Source organism: Euphorbia lathyris, chromosome 1 (genome assembly GCF_963576675.1).
Source record: "Euphorbia lathyris chromosome 1, ddEupLath1.1, whole genome shotgun sequence".
In the NCBI taxonomy this organism is placed as follows: Eukaryota; Viridiplantae; Streptophyta; class Magnoliopsida; order Malpighiales; family Euphorbiaceae; genus Euphorbia; species Euphorbia lathyris.
This window is the reverse complement of record NC_088910.1, coordinates 139,697,011-139,707,085: the sequence shown is the minus strand read 5'-3', so window position 1 is coordinate 139,707,085 and position 10,075 is coordinate 139,697,011. Positions and strand designations below refer to the sequence as shown.

The 10,075-nt window shown below is 36.0% G+C and overlaps 2 long non-coding RNA genes across 3 annotated transcripts; both read right to left on the bottom strand.

Annotated features, from left to right (window-relative positions):
- Window positions 1-3,358: 3,358 nt before the first annotated feature.
- Window positions 3,359-7,086, bottom strand: LOC136216121 (uncharacterized). Of its 2 annotated transcripts, none has more exons than XR_010683124.1 (6): window positions 6,824-7,086; window positions 6,543-6,695; window positions 5,893-6,026; window positions 5,352-5,781; window positions 4,613-4,854; window positions 3,359-3,844 (listed from the first exon to the last, which is right to left on the bottom strand). It is a non-coding gene; the product is annotated as an uncharacterized lncRNA (long non-coding RNA). The 2 variants fall into 2 exon arrangements; XR_010683118.1 differs by lacking the exon at window positions 3,359-3,844 and adding an exon at window positions 4,279-4,448.
- A 478-nt stretch (window positions 7,087-7,564) lies between these two features.
- On the bottom strand, window positions 7,565-9,027 carry LOC136216110 (uncharacterized). The gene is made up of 3 exons (XR_010683107.1): window positions 8,684-9,027; window positions 7,844-7,891; window positions 7,565-7,701 (listed from the first exon to the last, which is right to left on the bottom strand). It is a non-coding gene; the product is annotated as an uncharacterized lncRNA (long non-coding RNA).
- Window positions 9,028-10,075: the final 1,048 nt, after the last annotated feature.

The window sequence follows — 10,075 nt, the reverse complement described above, 5'->3', positions numbered from 1 at the left end:
AAAATAAAAAAAAATAAAATAAACGAAAACTAAACCACTAAACTAAAATATCAATGTATAATCTAAAAATAAACCTCAAAAGTTTTATTAAAACTTGGGTTGCCTCCCAAAAAGCGCTACGTTATAGTCGGTGAGCTCGACATAGAATTCCCGCCTAGGTGTATGCTGACATTCGCGTTAGGAATTCAAATTCCTGAATAAATAATCCGTACCTACAAAACGGATTAAGAGCCTCTAATAAGTTTAATGAAAGCAGGAGGCCGAATTTAAACATATTATGAAAAAGTTTGGTTTGCTTCCTTTTGGATTCTCTTGGTAGGTCGAAGAGAATGAAAACTTCTGAGCATGAAACAAACCTAAACTTTTCTAATTTTTGAGGAAAAGGTAATTGAGATACACACGTTTTGATTTGATCTTTTATCTCTACCACATGATTTAGAATTTCAGATTTTGAACCGGGGTTGCTTACCGCTTCCGGTTCTTCACTTACCTCGAGTGATGCATGTGATAGTGGACTTGGTTCTACCTTTTTGTCATTCCTCAAGGAGATGGCTTGAGCTGATTCCCTTTGTGGGATTTCTATGTTTTCCTTTATGCCTGGGAGAGCATCTCGGGATTGCTCTTGCATCTCATGGTTTATTTGAGCCAATTGGTTGCTCAAGTCCGTGCAAACCTCCTCGTTGATTGTAAGTCGGGTTCATATTCCTTTCAAAAGGGATAGCACCTCATCTCGTGAGCTAGAGGGTTGTGGAGGAACTTGGCTTGCTTGTTCGTAAGGGAACATTCCCAATTCATTTTCCCTGTGCTCATCAACAAACCTATTTGGAGGCCTCAACATGTTAGGGTTCCCGTAGGACAGATTTGAGTGTTGAGGTCTCCTCCAATCACTACCATAAAAGCTGTAAGAATTGGGGTTAGAATTATACCTTTGGTGATTACCCACAAAACTTACACTTTCATTGGTGTTGAGGCTCAGTTTCGCCATCAAGATATCCATTTTCTCATTTAAGTCGGCCATTGAGGGATTGGGAGCCTCATTCTCCAGGGCATGAATGTATTGTCTTGATGGGATAGTAAACTTTTGAGCTTGCCACTCGACTTTTTCTTGCCAATTCATTGATCAGAGAATGCTGAGAAAAAGTGAAGTTCTAGCACAAAAGTTGATAAGTAACAGTATACAGATATGAACAAGTATAGAAAAGTATAAAGAAATTATATATCAACAAGTATAGAGAATAAGTATAAAGAATTATGTATAAACAAGTATAAACGATATAAACAAGGATATTCACAAAAAGAATCGTATATAAACAAGTGTATGTATAAACAGGTATATGTATAAACAAGTATAAACGATATAAACAAGGATATTTACAAAAAGAATCGTATATAAACAAGTGTATGTATAAACAAGTATATGTATAAACAGGTATAAATATGAACAAGTATAAATATAAACAAGTATTAACGGTTATAAACAAGTATAGATAAACAAGTATAGATGATATTCACAGAGATATTCACAAAGGAATGCCTAAACTAACAAATCGACCTTTGGTTCGATATTGCAGAAGAAATAAATCCTCGGCAACGGCGCCAAAAACTTGATGCGCCTCACGGCAGTCGCACCGCGAGACTCACTAATGGATAAGTGTACCCCGTCGTTATCAAGTAATAAAATTCTGGAAAGTCCAGGTATCGTCAACAGGATTTATTTCTGCAAGTATCGAGTTACTTGGTTTCAGGTGTTATCTAGGCTTAGGGGGTTTTGAGTTGGTTTTTCTTAAATTAATCTACTCCTAGCTAAGTTATCTGATTCTAACTAAGTTATTCTACGCCTAATTAAGTTATTCTACCCCTAATTAAGTTAAACTACTCCTAAGTGATCTTTTACCAATGCAATTATCCGAAGGAACATGGAGAGATACGATGATAATGGAAATAGATTGTTTAAGCAATTGAATTAAAACGTAAGTCACTTGTGTCCGAGGCGATTAACCCGACCTATCCTCCTAAAGTCCCTAGTTCGTGATTCCCTTGTAAGGCCGAAACTAGCTCTAAGGCTCAGTAATTTGGGCTTAATCTTCTATAGGGTCGTCAATCCTATAGGCACTGACTAGGTCAGATTCAGCTCGCAATATGTGCCAACTTGATTTTGGGATTATCGAATGAGTTAAACCAATCAGACAAAGCGTAAGACAAAGATTAAAGCATTAAAACAATTGAATGAACAAAAACTATAATATATATCAAAGATGAAAGTATTGTCACGAAGTTACAATGAGCCTAGGATTCATAACATGTATCAGAGGCTAGACAGAATGTAAAAGAAGAAAAATCCCTTTCAGGGAACCTGTCTACCAATGCAGGCGTGTTCCTAGGACTTAAGGATGGAGCTTGAGCAATCCTCGGTGAGCGGAGCTTCGGAGGTGTCTTCAATGGAGGTTTGAAGGATATGGAGGAGGTGGAGAGGATTTCTCAAGATGAAAAGCTAAGAAAATTACAAAAGATAAAAGATATCTAATTACATTGGAAAAATCCTATTTATAGGCGTGGCTCGGGCCCTTTTCTTGACCTATTTCGTGTCCTTATGCAGGTAGGAAGTCGTGGGGTCCATCGTGGTGTCGTGGGGGCGGAATTGGTCTTTTTGACCAATTCCCGCAGGTCTGCTCGGCGAGCAGGCACTGCTCGTCGCGAGCTGGCACAGTGCCTGGGCAGTGCCTGGGCGGTGGCAGTGCCTGGGCAGCTCGCCGAGCAGCGCCCGGGCTGCGCGCCGATGCTCAATTCGCCGAGCGACTGCCGGGGGTCCCCGAGACACGATTTTTGCCTGAAATTGATCATGTTTTAACCTGCACACGCACATAAACTCCAAACAACATTAGTCCAAGGGCTAAATTGACCCGCCAATCGCTTATTTGAGCAAACGCTTCGTTTGGTGCGACTTTTGACGGATCAATTAGCTTCAAAAGATAACGGAATTATAATATGCATGCCATTTTGGCCGTATTTGCCTAAATTAATCATAAAACGAGCCTAAACAACGAAAAGTAAATAAAACGTTTCCAATTTCTAACTAACTCACACAAAAGCATTTAAATGCGAGAATTGCTCGCTTATTAACTAAATAACGCTAAAACCCGTCCTAAAACCGTACCCAAAGATAGGGGTTTTTGACCCCTATAAATATCCTCCTCGTCAGTATCAATTGTCTCTTCTTCCTCAGTTTGATTCACATGTTGCTCAACATGATCCTTAACAGCAATATTTTCTCCTTCCTCAATACTCTGCTAAGCATCATTCTGAGGTTGCTCAACGTCAGTAGGTTCTTCCTGCTCAGTATAGACTTCTTCCTCTACAAGAGTTTCTTTCTCAGCATCAATTTCAACATCAGCTTCCCTTTCTAGGTCAGTTTCATGACCTTTGGAAGATACAACCCAATCTAGGGGATCAGCTTCAACTGTCTTTAAGGTATGGACCTTCTTTCTTTTCATCAAAGAGGATTCGGGAGTTCCCTCTTCTTCATCCTCAGGCTCTTCTGGCCTCTTTCTCTTCTCTGCCGACTCAGCTTTCTCCTTAGCCTGGTCAGCTTTAACTTTTTCTTGAGACACTAGTCTCACTTTCTTTGGGACAACATTGATGTCTTTGGAGCATGTTTCAATGGCCTTTCTCTTCTTCTGCTTCTTTTCCTTAGGGGACTCAGCAGGAGCCTCCACTTCTTTCTCAGGCTCAACTTCTTGCTCAACTTCATCATTTTCCTCAGCATCTTCAACTTCTTCATATCCTTTCAAAGGCTGATTGTATAACAATCCAACCAGCAGAGCTGCTGTGATCTCACTTCCCAACACTACAAAAAAAGAGGCTTTTAATGAGAAGAAAAATTATCATTAAAAGTCCAAATATTATCATGAAAGAGTTTTTAATGAGAATTATTACTCTCATGACTCCCTTCATTACAGGGGTCCCTTACTGAAAGTAATTATGAAAATAAAATACATTCTCATTATCACCATATATAATGAGATTAATCGTCATCATTAGAATTTTTTATAATAATAAAAACTCATCTCATTAAATTATTTATAACAATTAGAAATATTCTCATTAATATTTTATATAATGATTAAAAATCTTCTCATTAAATATTTTATAATGATTCAAAAACCCTTCATTAAAGATTTTATCATGATAAAAAAAATATTTACATTATATAATAATATTCTGCTTATTAATTATAAGAATACAATTCAACAATAGATTATAAAACAAAGTTCCATTTCAATTCACTAAGAAGAAAGAGCAAATGCATTACATCAGCAACATAATAGCTTGGATTTACATATTGGTAAACAATCAGCATCAACATCCTATATAAAAGCTCTAGCCGGATGCCTGACTCGAACAAACATGGCATAGCTAAACATTCCAACCGCTATAGGACAAACAACAACCTACACAATGCAAGTCCTGTAATTAATATACCTAATTAGCAGTACCAAAAAAATAAAAAATGTGTTCTAATTAAAAGATCATAGGGCCAATATAGAAAGAAACCACAAAATAGATGATTATTTCATTTCCTAATATATCTTTGAACCATTGTTCACATATGTACCTTATCGTAAATCCAGTGTCCAGTACCATCTCCTCAATCTCCCCTATATGCCTCTGAATCTTAGTATGGATCCTATGTTTTATGAGTGACCAGGTCTTTTTGGCACTGTCATTAATGGCCAATCCGGAAAAGCATTTGCTTTACTCAAACTACCTCTCTTGCTCTTTTTTCCGTGCCATCGCCACAACCTAGAAGTGCCAGATAGTTCACCATTCCCTGAGGCAAATACCCCATCTCCTGAACTGTTAAAGAATAATTACTGAATAGTGGAACAGCAGTGTTTGCTAATAGTCGAGTAATTATACTAATTAGAAATTACCTATACCAAAGATAAGTAACAGAACAGAGAATTATCTGACCAACTGAAATACGAGATATAACCATATATAACCATATGGAACATACATACGAGATAACATGGTTTTGTGACAAAAAAAACGAAATTGCCACTATCCACAGCCCACAAACAAACAACAACACTTCAAAGGAAGTAAGCAAGACGAATACTGACTTGGCTTGTAGAACTTTAGCCAGAGAGATTTATAGGAACCATAATTACCTTATCACATGTAACAAACTTAGTAACAAACATAAACTTAGTAACAAACATTTCAATGCCAGTTAATCTATAATCTATACCGAACTCAAAGAACACCAAACTGGACAGTAACTTGTGTCAATAGTTAAAAAATGGAAGTTTATTGAACAGAACATGTGATTGAATTGGATGAGGAAATACCTTTCCATTGAAAAAGTCAAAAAAGGACCATCAACTACTTTGCCCTGTTCTTTAATCACTTCTCCACAAATGAATCCCCAAGAGCACCCATTAAAGAGAGGAACTTGACTGATATATGGCTCATATAACTTCTGTGAGATCTGGAGCATAGAAGAGAACAAAAAAAAAAACACAGTGAAGTTATGCAGATTTTCAATTGAAGAAGTCAAACTTCTAGCATGTCAAGATCATATGCTGCCAGCATGTCAGGAGAGAGGTCATAGCATAAGTGCGAGAGAAATAAGGAAAAACACATACCGGAATTGATGAAAGCAAAATGAAGTAGAAATTGAGAGAGATGTCAATAAGAGACTCTACAGTCTTCTTATTGTATACAAATTACATCAGGGCAGCAGAGGAGAAATATGATTTACCTAAACCGAAAGATGACCTGCAGAAGGACAATATATGATAGTTACGGTAAATAGTATATCCCGATTAGGTACACAAGCAACAACTTTCTTTTGCAAGGAAGGAAGCGAAAACTGGACGAAGTTTATACATGAAATATCTAAAACCAAACAGGTGCAAATGGGTATGATAACCAGAACAACAGCTTTGTAAACCCAATTTAAACAGGTGCAAATGGGTTCAAGTCCCTTCAGCTCTAGTTCGTTCAACCTGTTATTCGCAAAACTGCAACAATAGCAGCAAGTAAAATGGTCAAGTGATTGTCCTATAACCTATTAAACAACACAACATATTGTTTACACAAGGCTTTGAGTTTTCTTCAGCTTGTTTTTTCGACACATGTATGACAAAAATTATAACAAACGATCCTGCACGGAACTGCAGTAAAGTGTTATCCAATAATTTTTTCACAATAAACAGGTACATATTAAATGATGGATTATTTGTGATTGGATGTTGCATAGATAAATTATAAGGATAAAACTTTGTTGAATTTCTTATTAGTTGATTTCCACAACTGGAATTAGCAGATTAATAGGTGAGTTTCAGTAGAATAAATCAGAGCAAATTGATAGATTTTTTCTGGAATTAATTTATTATGTGATATCCGATTCAAAATTAAGCGAACTTTTGACATCTTTTTAGCACTCTTACTTTTTGTTTAATATAAATTTTTTTTGTTGGAAACTAAACTAAGAAAATATGCAATTACAAATAATCCAAATTGAAGTGCATAAGTACCTGTTTGTTGGATAACAAATTGTTGCAGTTTCCCTGTGCTGTTTGAGATTGGTGGTGGACAGATGAGTTCCACATTTCAATGCAACTTTTGTTCAATCTTGGTATGCTTCCATCAAATGTATTAATTGAACTGTCCATCCTATTTGACACAACCTATCAATGAGAAACTCACAGTTGTAATTTATCACTCAAATTATAATTAATTGATCTTTTATCTTTGTAGACCAAACTTATAATCCTTTAAGAAAGTAAAAGATAAGGAGAAATCATGGGTGTTTTACCTCATTAATTGTCAAGGACCGTTTGAAGCCATAAATTATATTTTCTTTGTGTACCAAAAAACCAACCAACTTTGGGAGTGAATGCAACGATCCTGTACTTTCTTCAACCTCTGTTTCAGCCACTGCTGCGGACACAAAGGCTTAGCCAGGTACAGTGGACCAAAGCTCCCCTCACTGACCAAGAGGCAAGGCCTCTCCCGTTGCAGGATCAGCAATCTTGGCTTCCATATCAGACACTTGTGAGCCACTAATGGAAGTCTCCTGGCTTCCATCCTGAAAGAACTTCCAGGGACAAAAAGCAGATCAATAATTAGAAGATATTGTTGGATCTAACTTTCTCATTGAGCTTCGTAAATGCACATACTTTGAGAAAATTATTTTCTTGGCGGCCAATTGCTTGAAAAATAGCAGAAGCGTAGAAACTACATAAACGTGTCACTTCTTGTTCTGATGTCAAGCCATCACCACTGAATCAATGTTTTAAGAAGAAAAACATATAAAAATGCACAGAGTAGTCGTTCACATACTAAATGTGATATTAGTTGGTAATCACAAAGCAAGGCTTCTAAATCTATTAAGTAAAAGTTAAACAACAGTTACTTTAAGGCTAAACCCACAATGCATAACTTCAATTTATCTCCACAACCAACCACTGACATTGAGAGATCCAATATTTAACATAAATAACAAGAAAAGACATATCTATTAGGATGTTAGATAAATTAATTATCATACCTCTGCTTCTCTTTGTTCTGCTGACCCAGACTGCCAAGGTCTGTGTCTGAAGTATGCTGATGAACAGCTGACAACAACATCTTTCTTGTAAACTGCTCAATACTGTTCGCTGCGTAGTTCAACTGATAAAGTTTGTTTGCCACCTGTCCAGAAAAGAGTAAAATTGACGAATCATTGGCACATGAGATAGAGTAATGAATTTTCCTCCAAAAATGTGGAAGAAAATGAATTAACTTCCATATAAAATGGCAAGCAAACAGCTTAGTAAGTCACATGAAACCATACCAGCCAAATGGTTTTTGTTCGAATGACATCTTGATAATGAACAAAACACTGCCATCAAAATAAAAAAAGAAGTAAAAATTTAAAATTAATATGACATGCAGTTCATCCTCAAACTAAATTACATGTCCTTGAGCCTCCAGCCTTTTATGTTGCTTTTACTTATTTGTGTATGAGGAAAAGGAAGGTGCGGAGGGGAGAAATTGGTTTTATGATTTTAGAAGGGGACGGAAAAGGGTCAATTGAATGATCTGCTTCATTCAGTTGCAATTGAAACCGACTTATTTCTATATGTCATTTATATCAAGTCTTTACTTTGCACCAACCAATTAAAATCGCAGCAAATTTTGTACCCTCAAATGTAAAGTGTAATAAGATTTGAGATCAACACAAAACAGGACTATGGAATTTTCTGGTAAAAAGGAATTAAAACAACATAAATTCACAAATCCCTTCCCTTTCATTATTTAACATTTCTAAACCTCCATCAGAACAAACCCACCCTTGCTCTCTGTTCTCTCCCGTCTAATCTATATTTTTCCAAAAAACTAAAAGCATATGACATTTCAATTCATTATTTAATCTTCACAATATCAGAATATCAAATTAATATGATAAATTGCTAATGATTCCCTTAGGCATTGACATTGAACAAAAAATGAAAAGAAATAAAAAAAACATCAGTTCAAACTAACCCAAAAGATTTTTTCTACCTTCTCAATAATTCTTCTAATTGATTCTCCAAGGTTAACTAAAATCAATCATCAAAACATTTAAAATGGAAAACTACATTTCTCTAAACAATCAATTAAATTTAATTCCCCAGATCTTTCGCTTTCTAACCTGTGAGCTTTTCCGACATTTTCCTCCATCCTATCATCCGCCACTACCGGAGGAAGTGGATTTCGATTTCTCTGTTGGAGCTTAATTGAAGGAGCAGTGTTATCTATTGCGCAATTGATGATATCATTGGAAAGAGGGGCGGACAAATCATCCGTGAATAGGCTCTGCGATTACCTCTGCGGTGGAGGTTCTGCTTATCGGACATATTTGGAGGTGATGAGAGATGAAATGCAAGGAAATGAAAAGGGAAAAGAAAGAAGGCTAGGGTTTTGGAAAGAGAAGGAGAATATACGATTCTACTTAGGTTTTGTGATTTTTGCCCAAATATTTTGGGGGGAATTATTTTGGAGTGCCGCCTAATACTTGGGAGCCAAAATCAGCTAATATAATTTTAGTTTTTTATTTTTTAAATTTAATTTTAATTTTTGTGATATTATCTATTCTCACTATAATTATTGAAGATGTTTTTAATGAAAATATTTTATATTCTCATTAAGTATTTCTCATTCAATGACGATATTTCTAAAAGAAAATCTGAAAAGTAAAATATTTGGTTATTAATATTTAATGATATTATTTCCTTTCATTATATATATCTTTTTATGAGAATTTTTTTAGTATCATTATTTTTTTCTCATTATAACTTAGTTTTCTTGTAGTGCAAGGTATCAGTTTCATTTATGGTCTCGATCTGTTTATCCTCCAGAATCTTAGTGATTAGAGAGCCCAATCGAAGTTTCTTACCTCCTCGTTGAAGAGCTCCAACTAGAAAGACTGGAAGGTTGAGAGGAGTGTAGGTCAGCATGTACCATATGAAGCACTGCTCAAAGTTGGAAGCGGATGAGGCTGAGTTGAGTTTGGGGAATGTGAAGTTGGTCAGTATGTAGTGTGCCATCTTCTGGTCTTGCCCCATACACGTGCTGGGTATTTCTCCCTTGTGATTCTTGGGTTTACAGAACCCCTTGATCTTGTCAAGATTTTCCTTTGGTACCTTCTCTTTTGTTGTCCTAAATTCTATTCCTTCGTCTGGTAAATTTAGCAAAGTAGCTAGATAGGCAGGGGTTATGGTGATTTTCTGACCTTTGACTGTAGTCTCCAAATAGTCAGCATCCTCTTCATCAACAAACATGTTGGAATAAAATTCTCTGACCAGTCTAGGGTATGTTTTTCCAGCGAGTGAGAAGAGACCGGTCCATTTGTTCTTCTCGATTCAGTCACAGAACGGTTTCTCAGAAGTGACGAATCCTGGAGAGAACTGTTGAAACACCTTTCCACAAGATTTTGATTTGACAAAATCATCCATGATTAAGAGACAATTAAATTTAAATGCTTTGATTTAATTGTACTAATGTGTTTGTTCAATATTGAGTGCAAAAATATATATAAAGTTAA